The sequence below is a fragment of the Drosophila miranda genome, assembly GCF_003369915.1.
Source record: "Drosophila miranda strain MSH22 chromosome Y unlocalized genomic scaffold, D.miranda_PacBio2.1 Contig_Y2_pilon, whole genome shotgun sequence".
Taxonomy (NCBI): domain Eukaryota; kingdom Metazoa; phylum Arthropoda; class Insecta; order Diptera; family Drosophilidae; genus Drosophila; species Drosophila miranda.
In genome coordinates, this window is record NW_022881614.1 from 19120741 (window position 1) to 19139865 (window position 19125).

Genomic DNA, 19125 nt, shown 5'->3' on the forward strand with positions numbered 1-19125 from the left:
CGCTGCGCTTACGGGGAGAAGACCCTGCATCGATACTACACTTACGGAGAGGAGATCCTGCATCTACGCTGCACCCACGGGGAAGAGGAGGCTTTCGACGAGTACAAGCGTGGGAGTTCAGGGGTAAGCTAGTCTCTAGACGTGTATACGGGCTGCTGAGCGGTGCGATAGGTAGGGAACCAAGAAAGAATAAAGTGAAATGTAACGAATATAACAGAAACATAGCACGACCTCCAACAATCTATACACTAGGGAACCTGGAGGCCTGGGGCTTCATCTTCTCTGCCTTTCCTCCCGCCTCTTGCCCGAGTCCGTGTGATTCCATCCAGTAGTTTGTAGCCCGACAGGGTCCTGAGGCCGCTGTCCGGCGATTGCCTAGGCGTTCTCGGTGATACCTGTCGTTGTTCCCTCCGCATGATTCCCTCCAGTAGTTTGTGACCCCGCAGGGTCCCGAGGCCGCTATCCGACGATCGTCTAAGCGCCCCCCGGTGACTCCTGTTGGTGTCTCGCCTGATCCCCGTAGTTCCCTGGGTCCCGAAGGGGCTGTCCGGCATTGCCTAAGCCCTCTCGGCGATACCTGCCCTGTATGATAAAGATTTTCGCAGTAATGTTTAGCCCGATAGTGTCCCGTGAGTGCCATCCGGCGATTGCCTAAGCGCTCTCGGCGATACGCGTCGGTATTCTCGTACTCGTAGTACGAGAGTGCCTAGGCAATCGCCGGATAGCACTTACGGGACACCGCCGAACTAAGAATGGCGGTGTCCCGTAAGTGCTATCCGGCGATTGCCTAGGCATTCTCGGCGATGCCTGTCGATATCCCCGACCCCCGTAGTAATTCTTAGTTCGGCGGTGTCCCGTAAGTGCTATCCGGCGATTGCCTAGGCACTCTCGGCGATGCCTGTCGATATCCCTGACCCCGTAGTAATTCTTAGTTCGACAGTGTCCCGTAAGTGCTATCCGGCGATTGCCTATGCACTCTCGGTGATGCTCGTCGATATCCCTGACCCTCGTAGTAATTCTTAGGCCGACAGGGTCCCGTAAGTACCGTCCGGCGATAGCCTAGGTACTCTCGGCGATACTTGTCGGTATTTCCGCATAGCAAAGTCCCCCTTTCCGCTTCGTAGTAACTCTCAGGCCGGCGGGGTCCCGTAAGTACTGTCCGGCGATAGCCTAGGTACTTTCGGCGACAGGTGTCGCATAGTAAAGACCTCCGTATTGATTCTGAGTTCGGTGGGGCCCTGAAGGCGCTATTCGGCGATAACCGGAGTGTTCTCGGTGAAACCAACTGCCCCGTCCCACGATACGATCGCCCCCGTCCGCGGGACTGCGGCCCCGTCCCCCATCGTCGGTCCGAAATACGGAGTCCCGGCAAATTATAAATATTGCTGTAATTTCGACCCTGGAGTACATATAGTGTCATGTGTAAAGCCCAAATTAATGGATATAGTAGTAGACCGACAATACCAATGCGTTAGGATACCAAATGTGAGTGCAACACTGCGCGCCTATAGCATCTGCAAAGACCCACCTGCGGTTCTTGATTGAGCTACTCCGATGGATGTTCCGACTCTCGCGCCAACGAATGAAGCGATGCCTTAGCGTCTGGCGCACCTCCGAGTTGAGGAAACAATAGAAAAGTGCCACAAAGAAGCCCTATTAGAGGATCATATCATAGATTACTCGCATGATTCCAAGAAACGCTGTAGCCATACCTGTATGCTGATGAGAAATGCCCGTATGGCCTCAAAGAGATTGCGACTGATGCCCTGTTCGGGGCCAGTGAGGACCAGCAGGTAGGTGTGATCCCAAAGAGGGGAATGAGCACCAGCAGGGTGTGACGGCGCTTCGGCCGGGGTATGCTCGTCGCGCCGGGTTCCACAGAAATTTGTTTGATCTCTGGGTGTGGTAGCTGAAAGAGAGTCTCGTGGTTCAAGAATAAGGCGGGCTTTAAGCGGTAATAAAAGAGATAGAGTTATTTTTATTGTTCTTAAAGGTACAAAGTTTGGTAGTGGCGCGGGTGTTTTTTCTGCCGGCTCTTCCTTCGGGGTCGTCCTTCGGGTTGGCCGCACGTGGCGGATGGTTGCGTGCGGGTCCTGGTAGTCTTCTGGTCGGTGTCGGTTGAGGTCGCGGAGGTCTAATGCGCTCCGAGGGGAAGAATGTTGCGGAGGGTGAATGCGCTCCGAGGAGAAATAATGTTGCGGAGGGTTAATGCGCTCCGAGGAGGAATAATGTTGCGGAGGGGGAATGCGCTCCGAGGAGAAATAATGTTGCGGAGGGTGAATGCGCTCCGAGGAGAAATAATGTTGCGGAGGGTTAATGCGCTCCGAGGATAAATAATGTTGCGGAGGATTTATGCGCGCCGAGGAGAAATAATGTTGCGGAGGGTTAATGCGCTCCGAGGAGAAATAATGTTGCGGAGGGTGAATGCGCTCCGAGGAGAAATAATGTTGCGGAGGGTGAATGCGCTCCGAGGAGAAATAATGTTGCGGAGGGTGAATGCGCTCCGAGGAGAAATAATGTTGCGGAGGGTGAATGCGCTCCGAGGAGAAATAATGTTGCGGAGGGTGAATGCGCTCCGAGGAGAAATAATGTTGCGGAGGATTTATGCGCGCCGAGGAGAAATAATGTTGCGGAGGGTTAATGCGCTCCGAGGAGAAATAATGTTGCGGAGGGTGAATGCGCTCCGAGGAGAAATAATGTTGCGGAGGGTGAATGCGCTCCGAGGAGAAATAATGTTGCGGAGGGTGAATGCGCTCCGAGGAGAAATAATGTTGCGGAGGGTGAATGCGCTCCGAGGAGAAATAATGTTGCGGGGGGTGAATGCGCTCCGAGGAGAAATAATGTTGCGGAGGGTTAATGCGCTCCGAGGGGGAAGGTGGCGGAGGTTTAATGCGCTCCGAGGAGGATAGGAGGATCGCTGGGGCTGCTACTGATGCTTACCTCTCCACGGGCCGGAGCCGAACTGATGCTGATCGCTCTGGCGGAGCCCTTTTTATTTCCGAAAAGCAGCTGATCGTACGGTCTGTCCCTAGCGCGTTGTGCTGAGGGGTCCCTAACGCGTTTGTACGGATCGGCTGATAGTGTGCCCGTTGGAGCTTGGGTTATGGTCACACTTGGGGCCGTCAGCTGTGGGTGAGACCGTGGCGGCTGGGCCACGGGCCCATTGGTGGTGATCAGCTGTGGTTGGTTTTATGTATCTTTTATTGTTGGTTTATTTATATTTATTTCTTATGTGGCAGGTCTTCATGTATTTGTAGCTTATGTTCTACTTATCCTACTAATACTTATTTTATAGTCTTCATGGCTTGTCTTGGTGTTTCTAGTGATATTGTTGTTGTGTTTGTGGCGCCGGCGCTTGGTCTTCCTGGCGCTGGGCGTCACACTCCCCCCTCCTTTCCCAGTGGAGCGTCGCCAATTGACTTTGTTTGGAACCATGCGCTGATGCGGACATCTCCAGCTCGGCCGATCTTCACCCAACACGCCTCCTGTTTCTCTGTCCGTAGTTTGAACCGTCGTTGAGTGTGTTTTGGGCGGTCGTGGAGTTTTGCTTTGACTAGTTCGATCGCCGTGGTCACTAGTTCGAATTTTTCCGGGACCTCCCATTCGCCCGGGATGGTGCCTCTCTGGATGGGTTTCTGGGTTTCCGGTTCTGGTGTTGGCCGCTCGGGGTTTAGGTCTAGCACGTCCCGGTCGGACTCTTCGTCTTCCACTTGTTTTGCCCAGGAAAGTTCCGGGCCTTGTTGTTCGCTGATTCTTCGTGCCGTTTGTTCCTGTAGGTAGGCCTGGTTTGCCCAGCTGATCCTCTTTTTTGTTGGGATTACTTCCTTGTGCGTTGCTACTTGTTCTCCTCGAGTCTCGCGCTGTCCTGCCGTGGTTTCCATCGTTTTGTTTGTTGCTGTTTTCCTTGGTGCTGACACCTTTGTTCCTGATACTTTCATCCGTGAGCTGAGTGGGGGGGCGGCCGATAGTAGTTTTGCCGCTCGGTTTTTGTGGCTGGCCTGTGCCATCCTTTCTTTGAATTTCCGGGCCGAAATGTTGAATTTATCTTCTTTATTTTCCATCTGTCTGAAAAGGTAGAGAGAGGGCATCGTTATTGTGTTTGCTTCCTCTATTTTTGCTGGTTTTAGTTGTGAGACGTGTGCCCGTAGTTTTTTGTTCGTGTACTGTTATGATCACTGGAGAGGTTAGTTCGAGTACCTTGCACGGACCGGTGTATTTCGGTTCTAGTTTCGCTGTTGTCTTGTCGATTTTTTTCGATAGTGGGTGCGTTCGTACCCATACTAAGTCCCCTCTTTTTGGCTTCCATGCTCGCTTTCGCAAATTGTAATGTCTTGCTTGTTTTGCTGCTGCTTCTTCCATGTTTTGCCTGGCTATTGTTTCTGTTTGTTTTCGTTTGTCGGTGTTTTCCTGGTTTGTTTGATTGTTGAACCCTGATTCTAGTGTTACCTCGTCGAATAGGTTGCCCGGCAATCTAAGTTCTCTCCCGAATATCAGGTATGCTGGACTAAACCCTGTTGCTTCTGACTTGCTGCTATTTATCGCTAGGGTTAGTTCTGGTAGTTGTTCGTCCAATTTGTTGTGTTTCCCTCCCGCGAATTGTGCGATCATCGTCTTTAGTGTTCGGTTCGCTCGTTCGGTTGGGTTTTCTTGTGGTGTGTATGGTGCCGTGAATTGTTGGGTGATGCCCCACTTTTTCATTACCTGTTTCGTCTTTCTGCTTGTAAATTGTACGCCGTTGTCTGAGATCACTCGCTTTGGTGCACCTCCCCTCGCTAGTATTTTTTCTCTGAACGCCTTTAGGAATGCGTCAGCTGTTGCGCTTCTTGTCGGTGTGACCTCCACCCATTTCGAAAATTTATCGATAAACACGATTAGTGCGGTGTTGCCGTGCGGCGATCTTGGTAGTGGTCCCACGAAATCGACGCATATTGTTTCCCATGGTGCGTTTGCGATTTTGGTCAGCATTTTGCCTGCCGCTGCTTGTTGCGATACCTTAAATTTTTGGCAGCTTTCGCATGTTCGTACGAATCGTGTTACGTCTCTGCTTAGCCCTGGCCAAAAGTATCGCTGCCTTATTCTGATTTTCGTGCGTCTGATCCCGAGATGTCCGGCTGTTGGGTTTGTGTAATTTTCGGTTAGTACCTCTGTCTCTCTTGTTTTGGAACGCACAGTTTCCAGGGTTGATCGTCTTCGTCGTTTTGGCTTGGTATGTGTCGGTATAATCTTCCGTGTTTTATGGTATAATCCGTAGCTTCTTTTGGTGTTATCTCTACTTGGTTCCATTTGTTTTGATACCAAGCGCATTCTACGATTTCTGCTATTCGTGTTTCTTCGCGTGGTAAGCGGGAGAGTCCGTCCGCCACTGCGTTCAACTTGCCTTTCCGATATCGTATTTCGAATGAGAATGGTTGCAGTCCCAATGCCCATCTTGCTACTCGTCCGGATGGGCTTTCGATGGAATTTAACCATTTGAGGGCTAGGTGATCTGTAATTACGATAAATTGGTAGCCTTCCAGGTACATCCTCATCTTGTGTATACCCCAGTAGATGGCTAGGCATTCTTTTTCCGTTGCGGAGTATTTCGTTTCCTCGCTTTTGAGCTTGCGGCTTGCGTAGGAAATTACATGTTCTCCGTCCGCATCTTCCTGGGTCAACACCGCTCCTAGGCCGCAGTCGCTTGCGTCTGTTTGCAGTATGAATGTTTTTCTGAAGTCCGGGCATGCTAATATTGGTGCTTCCGTTAGACACAGCTTTAGGTCTTGGAAGCTGTTCTCTTGTGCTTCGCCCCACTCAAATTTTTGTCCCTTTTTTAATAGGTCTTGTAGAGCTTTTGCTCTTTAGGTGTACGCTGGTACGAATCTGCGGTACCAAGATGCCAGGCCCAAAAAACTGTGCAGCTGTTTCAGTGTAGTTGGTGCGGTGAGTTCTTTAATGGCCGCCACTTTATCTGGGTCTGTGTGTATTCCTTCCTCGCTCACCATGTGTCCTAGGTATTTAAGTTTCTTTTGGAAAAAGTGACATTTTGCTGCGTTAATGCGTAGGTTTGCTGTCCGTAGTCGTTCGAATACCGTTTGTAGTTTTTGCATGTGTTCAACTTTCGTCCGCCCAATTACGATTATGTCGTCTAGGTATGCGAAAGCGAATGGTTCCATGTCCGGTCCGATTACCGAGTCTAGGGCTCTTTGGAACGTAGCAGGTGCTGTTGTGAGTCCGAATGGCATGACCTTCCATTGGTACAATCCTCGCCCGGGAGCTGTAAAGGCTGTGTAGTGTCGGCTCTGTTTTTCCATAGGGATTTGCCAATACCCTGACTTTAAGTCGAGCGTGCTAATGTATTAAGCCTCTTTAAGCTGATTTAGAATAAAGTCCATCCGTGGTAATGGGTATGCATCCTTCTCTGTTTTTTCGTTTAACAGTCGGTAGTCCACGCAGACCCTCCAATCTCCGGTTTTCTTTTTTATGAGAACAATCGGCGAGCTGTATGGGCTGTGTGATGGTTCTATTAGATCTTGCTTTATGAGTTCGCTGATCTCTTTGTTGATGATTTCCATTTGCGCTGGGTTTCTTGGGTAATACCTCTGTTTGACTGGTCTGTCATCCTTCAGAAATATCCGATGTTTCGTAACATTGCTCACCCCTTCCAGAGTGTTGGATTTTTGTACCTCCGTTTTAATCCATTTTTCGATTTCTTCGTCCGTCGGCTCTGTTACTGAATTTCTTGCGCTTTCCTCCTTTCTCTTTGGGTTTGGTTCCCCGTTGAAGTTTACTGTGGCTTCTCCGCACGTTATTGATGTTCCATCCCTAGTATGGGGGTGTCTGGTACCCCTGTCATGATTAGGAATGATTGGGTGGTCTCTTTTCCCCCTAGTTCTACTGTTAGTTGGATTCTCCGTGCTCGTTCTCCGAGTGCTCCCATCCGCGAGACGGTCCGCTTGTTTTCGCTCTGCCACTTGTTTTGCAAGCTCCTCTTGGTATCTGGGGGATATGAAGTTCTCTTTTAGTCCGACCTTTGCATCCTCCCATGATGTGACTGGCGCTGGCTTTGTGTGCCACCAGTCTAGTGCGCTTTCTTCCAGAATTATCGGCATTGCGAATACGAGGCGGTCCGGTTCTACCCCGTAGGTTTCTGCTAATTCCTCCATCCTGCTCAGGAATTCTAGCAGCCCTCCTTTTCCTGTAAAGATCAGTTCCCACTTGCGTATTTTTTCTATTATCGCTACTGCCTCTGGTGATCCTTTCTTTATCTGTTTTGGAAATAGCGATTTCTTCCTGCCTGTTCTGGTCTCCCCTTGGCTCTCTTCCACTGTTGGTTTTTGTGGTACTCCTTTTGGTGATTGTTGCCTTGGGCTCTTGGTTCTCGGGCTTTTCCCTCGTGTTTGGGTATTTGCTAGTTGTTCTAGCCTCTCTCGAATATGTATTGGGAGGTCTGTTCTCTCCGAAAATTGTAGTAGTTGTTTCTTTTGGGTTTCTAGTCCATCCAGTTTCTCCAATCCGAATTCCTCGCAATAGTTTTGTAACTCCAGTTTCGTTGCTTGGTTTATCCATTGTTTTGCCATCTTGACCTTCGAGATTATGCTTCTTATGCTACCACAACCTGCTCGGGCGCCACTGTGACGGCGCTTCGGCCGGGGTATGCTCGTCGCGCCGGGTTCCACAGAAATTTGTTTGATCTCTGGGTGTGGTAGCTGAAAGAGAGTCTCGTGGTTCAAGAATAAGGCGGGCTTTAAGCGGTAATAAAAGAGATAGAGTTATTTTTATTGTTCTTAAAGGTACAAAGTTTGGTAGTGGCGCGGGTGTTTTTTCTGCCGGCTCTTCCTTCGGGGTCGTCCTTCGGGTTGGCCGCACGTGGCGGATGGTTGCGTGCGGGTCCTGGTAGTCTTCTGGTCGGTGTCGGTTGAGGTCGCGGAGGTCTAATGCGCTCCGAGGGGAAGAATGTTGCGGAGGGGGAATGCGCTCCGAGGAGAAATAATGTTGCGGAGGGTGAATGCGCTCCGAGGAGAAATAATGTTGCGGAGGGTTAATGCGCTCCGAGGATAAATAATGTTGCGGAGGATTTATGCGCGCCGAGGAGAAATAATGTTGCGGAGGGTTAATGCGCTCCGAAGAGAAATAATGTTGCGGAGGGTGAATGCGCTCCGAGGAGAAATAATGTTGCGGAGGGTGAATGCGCTCCGAGGAGAAATAATGTTGCGGAGGGTGAATGCGCTCCGAGGAGAAATAATGTTGCGGAGGGTGAATGCGCTCCGAAGAGAAATAATGTTGCGGAGGGTGATTGCGCTCCGAAGAGAAATAATGTTGCGGAGGGTGAATGCGCTCCGAGGAGAAATAATGTTGCGGAGGGTGAATGCGCTCCGAGGAGAAATAATGTTGCGGAGGGTGAATGCGCTCCGAGGAGAAATAATGTTGCGGAGGGTGAATGCGCTCCGAGGAGAAATAATGTTGCGGAGGGTGAATGCGCTCCGAGGAGAAATAATGTTGCGGAGGGTGAATGCGCTCCGAGGAGAAATAATGTTGCGGAGGGTTAATGCGCTCCGAGGGGGAAGGTGGCGGAGGTTTAATGCGCTCCGAGGAGGATAGGAGGATCGCTGGGGCTGCTACTGATGCTTACCTCTCCACGGGCCGGAGCCGAACTGATGCTGATCGCTCTGGCGGAGCCCTTTTTATTTCCGAAAAGCAGCTGATCGTACGGTCTGTCCCTAGCGCGTTGTGCTGAGGGGTCCCTAACGCGTTTGTACGGATCGGCTGATAGTGTGCCCGTTGGAGCTTGGGTTATGGTCACACTTGGGGCCGTCAGCTGTGGGTGACACCGTGGGGGCTGTGCCACGGGCCCATTGGTGGTGATCAGCTGTGGTTGGTTTTATGTATCTTTTATTGTTGGTTTATTTGTATTTATTTCTTATGTGGCAGGTCTTCATGTATTTGTAGCTTATGTTCTACTTATCCTACTAATACTTATTTTATAGTCTTCATGGCTTGTCTTGGTGTTTCTAGTGATATTGTTGTGGTGTTTGTGGCGCCGGCGCTTGGTCTTCCTGGCGCTGGGCGTCACAAGGGCCTTGGATGCCTTGTAATACTGCCGCGTCTCCAGGGTGTGTGCCGACCGAAGTTTGGTAATGAGCACCTTGAATAGTACAGAAGCTTAGTAGCAGATCTTGGGAATCCTTGAGGATTGTACACTCACCCACATGATGCGTATGAGAAATACCAAGTTAACAAGCAGAGCCACCGAGGCGGGCCCCTTGAATATCCAATCAATGTGAGATTCTCGCATCCATCCGCAGTCGATTTCCACCTGAATCCAGAACCAAAGAAAGAGTTAAGATAAATGGGATGGTATAGAAGTACTCACCCCATTGAAATGATCATTCTCCAGATGGCGGGCAAACGCTTTGGCTATGGTCCAGGCCATAATGAATATAGCGGGACAGCCCCAGCCAATGAGGGCATAGATAATAAAGCTGATGTTATCGCTGGAGAATGTTTGCACCACCAGGGTGTACAAATAGAGGCCTGAACAGGGAAGGGAACCGGCTATATACATCACACTCGTAACTACGGATATTCCCCTCATGCAACTCACCTTCGACGAACATCCAGAAGAAGTTGGTCAAGTAAAAGTATTGCAGCATGATGACTAGCGTAATGCAGCCAGCCTGACTAGACTCCGTGGTTATCTGAGACATACATAGTGCATATATCTGTACCTATAGCATATAGAATCTGCGTACCACTTGCAGGAACAGCGTGAGTATCCACAGCAGAGCGGAGGTGATGTAGGTGAGGAATAGATTCGCATGAATCGTGTTTCGCAGGCAGCGCAAGTCTCTGTCAAAGATGGAACTGGGTTTAAGTACAGGATCAGCTATTTGTTGTGTGTTGGTGGGACTCACTTAAAGCTAAGGAATACGATGAGGGCTACCATCAGGGTGGCAAAACTGATGAAGTATCCACAGGCATAGATAATGGCCGGCAGGTCCACGCTGGGGGAAAAATAAGGAACCATTGGCACGGAGCCCGACTGCTGGTGGCAGCGATCGTAGTCCGAATAGTGATCCCAGGTCCCATTCTCGAAGCAGTATCGCGTGGCAGTCTCTGGTGCGTGGCCAACACAGCACCGAATCGAATGCGCTGGGACAGTGTAAGATCTGTAAGATATAGCAGATGGTACAATGTATATTAATGAAGAGGAAACATCTGTGGGAAGGATACTCCATACAGAGCTTATGACAGACATTCGATTTCCCTTACAAAACGAAAACGACCTTTTCCTATATCGGATATTAAAGATTGTACATATTTCTGCAGTGCCTCTAGATTGTACGCAAATCTTTTCTATTTATCAATTGAATTTCCCAGCACAGACATCCATAGATATAAAGCACATATATACATACATATATAGTAGGTGGTATCTACTATATCTAAACAAAAATGTTGCCTTACCCGCCGTGGGGTATGGGTATTGTGGAGATAATGTTTTTTATCCCCAATCGGCCGACTAATTATTTCGAATTAAATATGTTAAAGTTATTTTATTTGTAAGACAGCAGAAGATCAGTATACAGAATTATATATGCTTCCGAGTAACACACGCAAGAGACAGACGCCGAAAGAAGAATATCGATATGAGAACATCGATATGAGAACATCGATATGCAGCAGGGCACATGCGCAGTGTTGTTAGAGATCAATATCTAATTATCGTGGCGGTCACTTTGAACACTCCTCCTCAACACAACGCATGTTTACAAACTTTAAATATACTTAACTAATATTCAATAGCATGTCAAGCACTTATAAACGATCTTTTAAACCAAATGCGAATACAAATTTATGGTGCTTAACCTTGGCTAAGTTCTTTGTGAGGACATCTGCTATCATCTCATCGGTTGGCAGATACGCAATGTTGACTTCACCTCTCTTGAGAACCTCTCGAATATGATGTATCTTGACGTCGACGTGCATGAAACATGGGGTTTCTAGCAAGCTGCTGTGCTCCAATGTTGTCGCCGTACATCTGAATAGCTGACTCCTTGGACATCAGCTTCAAGTCAATCAGTAGGCTGCGAAAGTATATCGCCTCTTTTGCTGCAGATGATAAGGCTATGTACTCTGCCTCCGTGGAACTGAGGGCAACCGTCGATTGCTTTCTTGACTCCCAAGAAACCGCTCCTCCTGCCAACATGCATACATAGCCAGTGAATGACTTTCGGTTCGTCATATCACTTGCCCAATCTGCATCAACAAAACACTCAATTGCCTTTCCTTGCTTTGTGTAGCATATCTCCCAGTCGATAGTTTTTGCCAAATATCGAAGGATGTGCTTGGCTGTCGCTTCATGCTCGGAATGAGGATCCTTGTTACGTTGTGCTAATTTGTTCACCGAATGCGCAATGTCCGGACGAGTCATAACAGCAAGATAAGATAACTCTCCAATTAGCTTTTGGAACGATGTGATGTCGACCCTGCGGCAGTCCTCTTTGTTGCATGCCACCTGGTAACCAGCTTCAAGAGGCGTGGACGTCTGTCGACAATCTTTCAAATTGTACTGTTCGAGCAACTCTCTAATATACTTCCGTTGGCTGATTGAAATCGCACCCGTACTGCCTTCACGTTTCACCTCAATACCTAAAAAGTATTGCATAGGCCCGATGTCAACCACATCAAATTCTGCTGCGATCTTTATCTTGATATCAGATATATCATCTAGGTCCTTACACGCCAAAATAATGTCATCTACGTAGACAGCTATTAGACACATATTTTTACCTGGCTTACAATACAGACAGGGTTCGTTGACAGTCGGTATAAAACCAATGCGTCTCAGCGTTGCATCCAACGTAGAGTTCCACACTCTTCCTGATTGTTTTAGGCCATATATACTTTTGTGAAGCTTCAAAACGTGATTTGGGTGAACTTCGCTGATGAACCCCTCAGGTTGTCTCATAAAAACCTCATTTTCCAATTCGCCGTTGAGATACGCAGTGACAACATCCATTTGATGTAGGTGGAGACCATGTTCGACTGCAAGTGCAATTATCAACCTGATAGTTGCGTGGCGTACAACTGGTGCAAATGTTTCCTTGTAGTCGATCCCGTAGCGTTGGCTACAACCTTTTGCCACCAGACGTGATTTGAGCCTGTTCACGCTTCCATCCGGATTGGACTTAACTGCATAAACCCATCTGCATCCAATGGACTTTTTCCCGCTAGGCAATTTAGTAAGCGACCACGTGCCGTTCTTCAGGAGAGATTCGTACTCGTCCTTAATTGATGCTTTCCATATCTCGCCTTCAGTAGACCGTTCAGCTTGTGCGTAGTTTTGTGGAACTTGTACGTCTGCTGCCAGTATCGCATTGAGCATATGATACTGCTTCCTTGGTCGTCCTAGTTTGCCCGTCCGTACTATGGTTGGGCGTCCTGGTCCTCTTATTGGTTCTGGAATTACAAGAATGTCATTACTAGACCTAATCTCCTCCTGATTTTCTGGCTCATTTTCTGGATCTTTAAATTGCTCGCTATCCATTTCGGGTTCAGAGTCCTGGTTTTGTTGAACCTCAATTTATGCCATGTCATTGGAACATGATGCATCTAGTTTGCCCCCTTCAGGTTCTACAAAAATGACATCCCTACTCTCTACGAGTTTCCTGGTTTCCTTACTGACCAAACGGTATGCTTTGGCCGTATCCGAGTAGCCCACCATTATATACTCTAAGCCTTTCTGTGCGAACTTTGATTTCTTTGTTTTATCTAGAGATATCGCTACTGAGCCAAAAACTCTTAAATGCGATACCACTGGCTTTCTACCTGTCCATATTTCAAAAGGTGTCACCCCGCTCAAGCAGCTGCTTGCCACTCTATTTCGCAAATACGTGGCAGTTCGAATCGCTTCTGCCCAATAGCATTCACTTAACCCAGCATGCAGCAGCATACTTCTTGCCATTTCTACCAATGTTCTGTTGGCCCTTTCTGCAACTCCGTTTTGTTGAGGTGTATATGGCACTGTTAAGTTTCGCTTTATTCCATTTTGGTTTAGGTAATTATCAAAAACGTTTGATATGTATTCTCGGCCATTGTCGCTTCGTAAAACCTTGACTTTTCTCCCAGTTTGGCACTCAACTTGACTTTTAAATTCTTTAAAAGCCTCGAAAACCTGATCTTTGGTTTTTAGGAAACTTACTGATACATATCTTGAACAATCATCAATGGCGAAATATCGATTGCCTCCCATTGACTGCTTTTGCATTGGACCGCATACATCAGTATGTATTAAGTCTAGAATGCCCTTTGACCTGTTTGTGCTCGATTGAAATGGTTGCACGCAAATTTTACTTTTTGCGCATGTTGCACACACTTGTTTTGGCTTGTATATGCCCTTGAGACCTATTACCATCTCCTTGTTAACCATTTCCTTTAATGCGTCAAAATGTACATGGCCGAACCTATTGTGCCATTTGAATGCATATGCCTCAACATTTACAATGTTCATACACTTTTCCTGATTGTCCTGAACCATAAACAATCCATTTTCCAGATGTGCCTTTATAACTATTTTTCCGTTTTCAAAAATCATCGTTTGATTTTTCTCAAACACAATTTTTTTTCCATGTTTTAATAGTTTTGTGACCGATATAAAATTGTACTGCAAATCTGGTACCAAGATAACATTTTCCAGCGTAACGGATCTATCACCGAACTTTACTTGAACAGTTCCATGCCCTTCAGCAATAAGTGATTTACCGCCGGCTAAAAATACTTTTTGATTATCTTCCGTGAACGACACAAAGCGTTCCTTGTCACAACATAGATGCGCCGTTGCGCCACTGTCTATGCACCATGCATTTAACATCTGGTCATTTCGCTTAGCTAAACTTAGGATTGGTACATATTTTTCTGGTTCCACTTTGGCATATTCGGTTACGCAAAACATTGTACCCAATCTTTCCCCGCTTTTACTGTTTTCGCCCTTGTTGTTTGCTCCTTCCTGCTTACTTTTAGCACGGCATTCCGATTTAAAATGCCCTTCCTTTCCGCACTTAAAACACTTTTTGCCCTTCTTAAAGTTTTTCTTAAAATTGTTGTTGTCATAACTGACGTGTAGTTCCGCGCTACTTGTAATTTCCTTGCTAATGCTATCTTCCTGCCTATTCGCTTCTTCAGAAATTTTTATTTTTAGCATGCTCAAGCTCGGCAAATCATCTCGCGTCTCAATCGCAACAACAAAACTTTCATACGATTTAGGCAAACCATTTAGCAACACAACTGATAAGATCTTTTCATCAACCTTTATGTTGACCTCTGCTAAAGCCTCGTGTACCACCTGGAATTTCCGCAAATATTCCTGTGCACTTATACCATCCGACATTTTTAACGTCAACAATTGTTTAATTAAAAGCACTACCCTTGCTGGTCCGCTTGGCCTGTGAATTTTATTTAGCTTTTGCCATGCCTGTGACGACGATACACAATTTTTAATATTGTTTAGTTGGGTCGATTTAACACAAAGTAAAATTGACGCCAACGCCTTTTGATCCTTTAGTTCAAAAGCTGCACGTTGCTCATTTGTTGCACTTTCACTAAGCTCAATTTTACCACTGACGATTGGCCACAAATCATTTTGTATGAGAACACTTCTCATCAAAACTTCCCATGTGCTATAATTGTTTTCGTCCAGTTTCTCAATATTGAAATTCATATTTCCACTCATTTTTTATACTTATTGTCCCACAGTGCAAAATTTGTAACTGTCGATCGTCTCATGCACAAAGCAACTACGACGACAATACTGTTGTCCGTGTCTTTCTTTTGTTTTTTCGTTTTCTTTTAAATATCCCTCCGAGTTTCTATTTACACACACACACTCGCGATTTTCTATGCCTTGGTATACACACTTTTGGGTATACACACTCGCGGTTTTGTGCGGCTTGGCATACGCACTTTTTGGTATACACACTTGAGTCTCCGTTCGCTTTTGTGTTTCTTGATCCGTTGGGACTGCTTTATTTTGGACTTTAAACCACGGCAACGGTCCGATTCGTTGCAAAAATCTAATCAAAAAAACACAATGCGAATTTGTTCAACTTGTTCTTTTGCCTTTCTATGTACACACATACACTAATGAGTCTATGCCATTTTTTTAGCACTGCTTTTCACTAAGCACCAAACAATGTTTATTGTTTCTCACTGTTTCTGTTTTATACTGTTTCTGGGTGAAATGGTGTCTGGGCCCATAACCTGTTAAAGTTATTTTATTTGTAAGACAGCAGAAGATCAGTATACAGAATTATATGTGCTTCCGAGTAACATACGCAAGAGACAGACGCCGAAAGAAGAAGATCGATATGAGAACATCGATATGAGAACATCGATATGCAGCAGGGCACATGCGCAGTGTTGTTAGAGATCAATATCTAATTATCGTGGCGGTCACTTTGAACAAATTAAAACTCGGCGCAGAAATAAAATTACGATATGTTCTTTAATGCGTGACATCCAAATTGCAAGTGTGGCTTGCCTGCCCTTTACATTGCCGCTCCGATCGCTAAGCGCAGCTTCGCTCGGCCGACGTCGGTAGGCAGACGCAAAGCGGAGATAGCGAAGAGCGAGCTGGCAGAGAGCGTTTAGCAGGGCAAGCAAGCGCAGAGCTTTAACAAACAAGTGAGTGACATAGACATAAGTAACAAACAAAATAAGCGGCTGAGGGCCAAGAATTAGGTGCTATTTGGCAAGCAGCTAATCGGCTGGGTTCTGCTCCGAACATTCACCCCCGTTGGAAGGCAAAGGCTTTCAACAGATCCATCCTGAAGGGCCAGAACCGCTATTTTTCCAACAGCCCTCTTGAAGATGCTTGCTTGGGCACAGCTGGCGGCTACGCTGGGATGATCGTCGAACGCAGCAATCGGCGCTTCTTTACGAAGGCGGCTTGTCGTGATTACGTCTTGATCATCGGGAACCTCTGTAATTGCATAGAATGGCAGGAAATTTGGCAATGTAGAAATTGTTGAAAGTTGAATTTCATTTAGCGTGGGTATGTAGGTTTTTAATATATGGAAAAGTTCGCGCTGCAGTTCCTGATTCTCCGATCGCAGTTTTTCCACTCGAGCACTCGAGCAGCTGCTTCCTGCATTGCTGCTCTAAGTTTTGGTACTCCAGCGTTGTGGGTCGAAAATCGTCAATAGAGATGCACGAGGAATTTTCAAAAGCGGCTAAAGCTGCACGCTTATTCTCCGAGCTATCAATGCTTCCTGATACTATCCAACCAAGTTTAGTCTCCTGCAATGTTGGCAATTGGGCTGATAGTCGAATCTGTCCGACGCACATTAACTCGAAGAACAAACCAGAACCTATCAACAGATCGATACGTTGGGGCTTGGAGAGATTAGGATCAGCTAGTTTTAGATTATTCGGCATTGGCCAATCCTTTGCGTCTACGCCGAAGTTAGGCTGCATTTCCGTAATTGAGTTGGTGACAATTGCAGCGAAGGAAGCTCGATAGCTTGCGTCCTGGGATTGTACAACTATATGTACAGACTTGCTCGAAGGTAGAATGGAATCTCCGATTCCAGAGATGTGAACATAAGACGAGCGATGATCCAACTGCACGTGATCAGCAAGTCTAGATGTTACAAAGTTTGCCTGTGATGCAGAATCCAAAATGGCACGACATGGGATAAGTGCTCCATAACGATCTGTTACATGGACGAGGGCAGTAGGTAGCAACACGTTCTGGCTAGGCTGAGATTTCTGGATCGAGGGGGAGGGCTAGAACACCCGCTTGCTAGAAGCACAGTCGCGGCCTCTTGCTGGATCGATTCCTCGGCCGGTGAAGAGGAAGATGAAGCACCAGTTCCCGATGGAATGTGGAGTAGCGTGTGATGTTTGGCCTGGCAATGCCTGCAAAGTCCTGACCTGCACCTCTGCAATTCATGGCCTTTGTTGAGGCAGTTCAAACACAAGCGGCTCTTCTTTGCTTCTTTGTATCGTTCAAACGCAGAGAGATTCAGGAATGCCTGACATCTAGATATGTAATGCTCGGAGGAATTGCAATGGTTACATATGGGGTTAGGATGGTCGTTACTGGAGGTGATAAGGGTGACAGGTTTGTCTTCTCCCACCTGTTGACTAGGACTTGTTGCCATGGCTGATCCCAAATTCTCCAGCATCCGACATCTCGCTTCCAAAAATGAGGCCATGCTTGACCACCGAGGCAATCCTGACGTCGGCAAGTTCTCTTCCCATTTCTCCTTTGTTTTGTGGTCCAGTTTCGTGCCTATGATGAAGATCAGCAACCCATCCGAAATCTCCTGCGGGGTCGCCAAGGTCTGAAGTGCACGCAAGTGCGAATTGATTTTGTCGCTGAGCGCGCGCAAGCCGATAGCTGAGCCCTTCTCCACCCCTTGCAGCCCGAAAATAGTCTTGACGAGTGCCTGAAAATGTAACAGTTTATTATCGAATCGCAACATTAGCAAATTCAACGCCTTGTCGTAATTCTCCTCAGAAAGTTCCAAGGAACGAATCGTATCCAGCGCAGCACCATCTAGACATCCACGAAGATATTGGAATTTTTCGATGATTGGTATACAATGGTCTTTGTGCACCATTGTCGAGAACATCGAGTGGAATTCTGGCCAATCCATGTAGTTCCCCCCGAATCGCGGAAGCTGCAACTCGGGCATTCGAGTACGGCCTATACTATTATAGGCGAACAACGACGAATTCCCCTCGAGAGTATGCCGAGCCGTTGAATTGGCAACATTTACCGTGCGAGCAGCCATCAACTCCCGCGACAGCCTGGACCTTGACATAAACATTCGAAAAGTCCAGCCGGGCATCATGGGCTAACTGCAGGAAATCCAGCCTTTCAAGGCTCGTTTGAGCGGCATCGAAATCCGCATTCATTCGCTCGATCTGCTCTAAGCGAGCTTGAAGTTCTGCCTCATCTAACTCGGTAAGCTCTTCCTTGGTGAGAAAGCGATCCATGGCCTTTAGTTGGCGCGCGATGGACTCGGCCTTGTGCTTGTAGAAATCTACATCACTCGGCATTGCTGCGTTCGCGACATTGGTAGGCTCAGGTGCTGCCATGTTGAGGTTTTAAAAGAGTCTGAGTGACTCAGCACGACCGAAAAAGACACCCTGTATACGTATAAACGTGGGAACCGAAAGCAAAGGGATTACAGCTAATGCCTTTAGCTGTGCGGCTGTGCGAGCTGTCCGATTCCGCTTTGTACTCCGCTTGTACTTCGCTGCACTGCATACCGCACTGCACTGACCGAATTGTCGCGGCAGAGAAATTAATAGCCAGCAATGCGTGTATGTAGGTGTATGTAAGTGTGTTTTAGCACCGAATTGTGCTTAACCGCCGAAAATTTGCTACGGCTAACGAATGTCGATCGCGAATGATTATTAATTGACACTGCAACTCAGAGATCACGTCGGGGTCACCAAATTTTATGTGGAGATAATGTTTTTTATCCCCAATCGGCCGACTAATTATTTCGATTTAAATAAACCTCGGCGCAGAAATAAAATTACGATATGTTCTTTAATGCGTGACATCCAAATTGCAAGTGTGGCTTGCCTGCCCTTTACATTGCCGCTCCGATCGCTAAGCGCAGCTTCGCTCGGCCGACGTCGGTAGGCAGACGCAAAGCGGAGATAGCGAGGAGCGAGCTGGCAGAGAGCGTTTAGCAGGGCAAGCAAGCCCAAAGCTTTAACAAACAAATGAGTGACATAGACATAAGTAACAAACAAAATAAGCGGCTGTGGGCCAAGAATTAGGTGCTATTTGGCAAGCAGCTAATCGGCTGGGTTCTGCTCCGAACAGGTATCTACGCGGGTATTTATATATTTCCAATTGCGTTGTATAAATTTCCATATGTATTGGTATATACAAATATATGCTAAATTAATATATAACAACAGTAAATTCTCTAAATGCAGAAATGATTCCCAACAATCGAATAGGTGGCCTTTCATTTGATAGACATATGTACATATATTTAGCTTATTAATTGATCTTATCAGTCGAACAGCTCGAGTCTATACGACATCACGGGCTCCACATGTCCGGAAATTAAAAGTCCATTGAAAATTGTCCATTCTAGTAATAAGCTGGAAGCTACAGTG

At 47.0% G+C, this 19125-nt stretch overlaps 1 pseudogene; it reads right to left on the minus strand.

Annotated features, from left to right (window-relative positions):
* Nucleotides 1-1434: 1434 nt before the first annotated feature.
* On the minus strand, nt 1435-10371 carry LOC117193827 (annotated as a pseudogene).
* Between the last annotated feature and the right edge of the window lie 8754 nt (nt 10372-19125).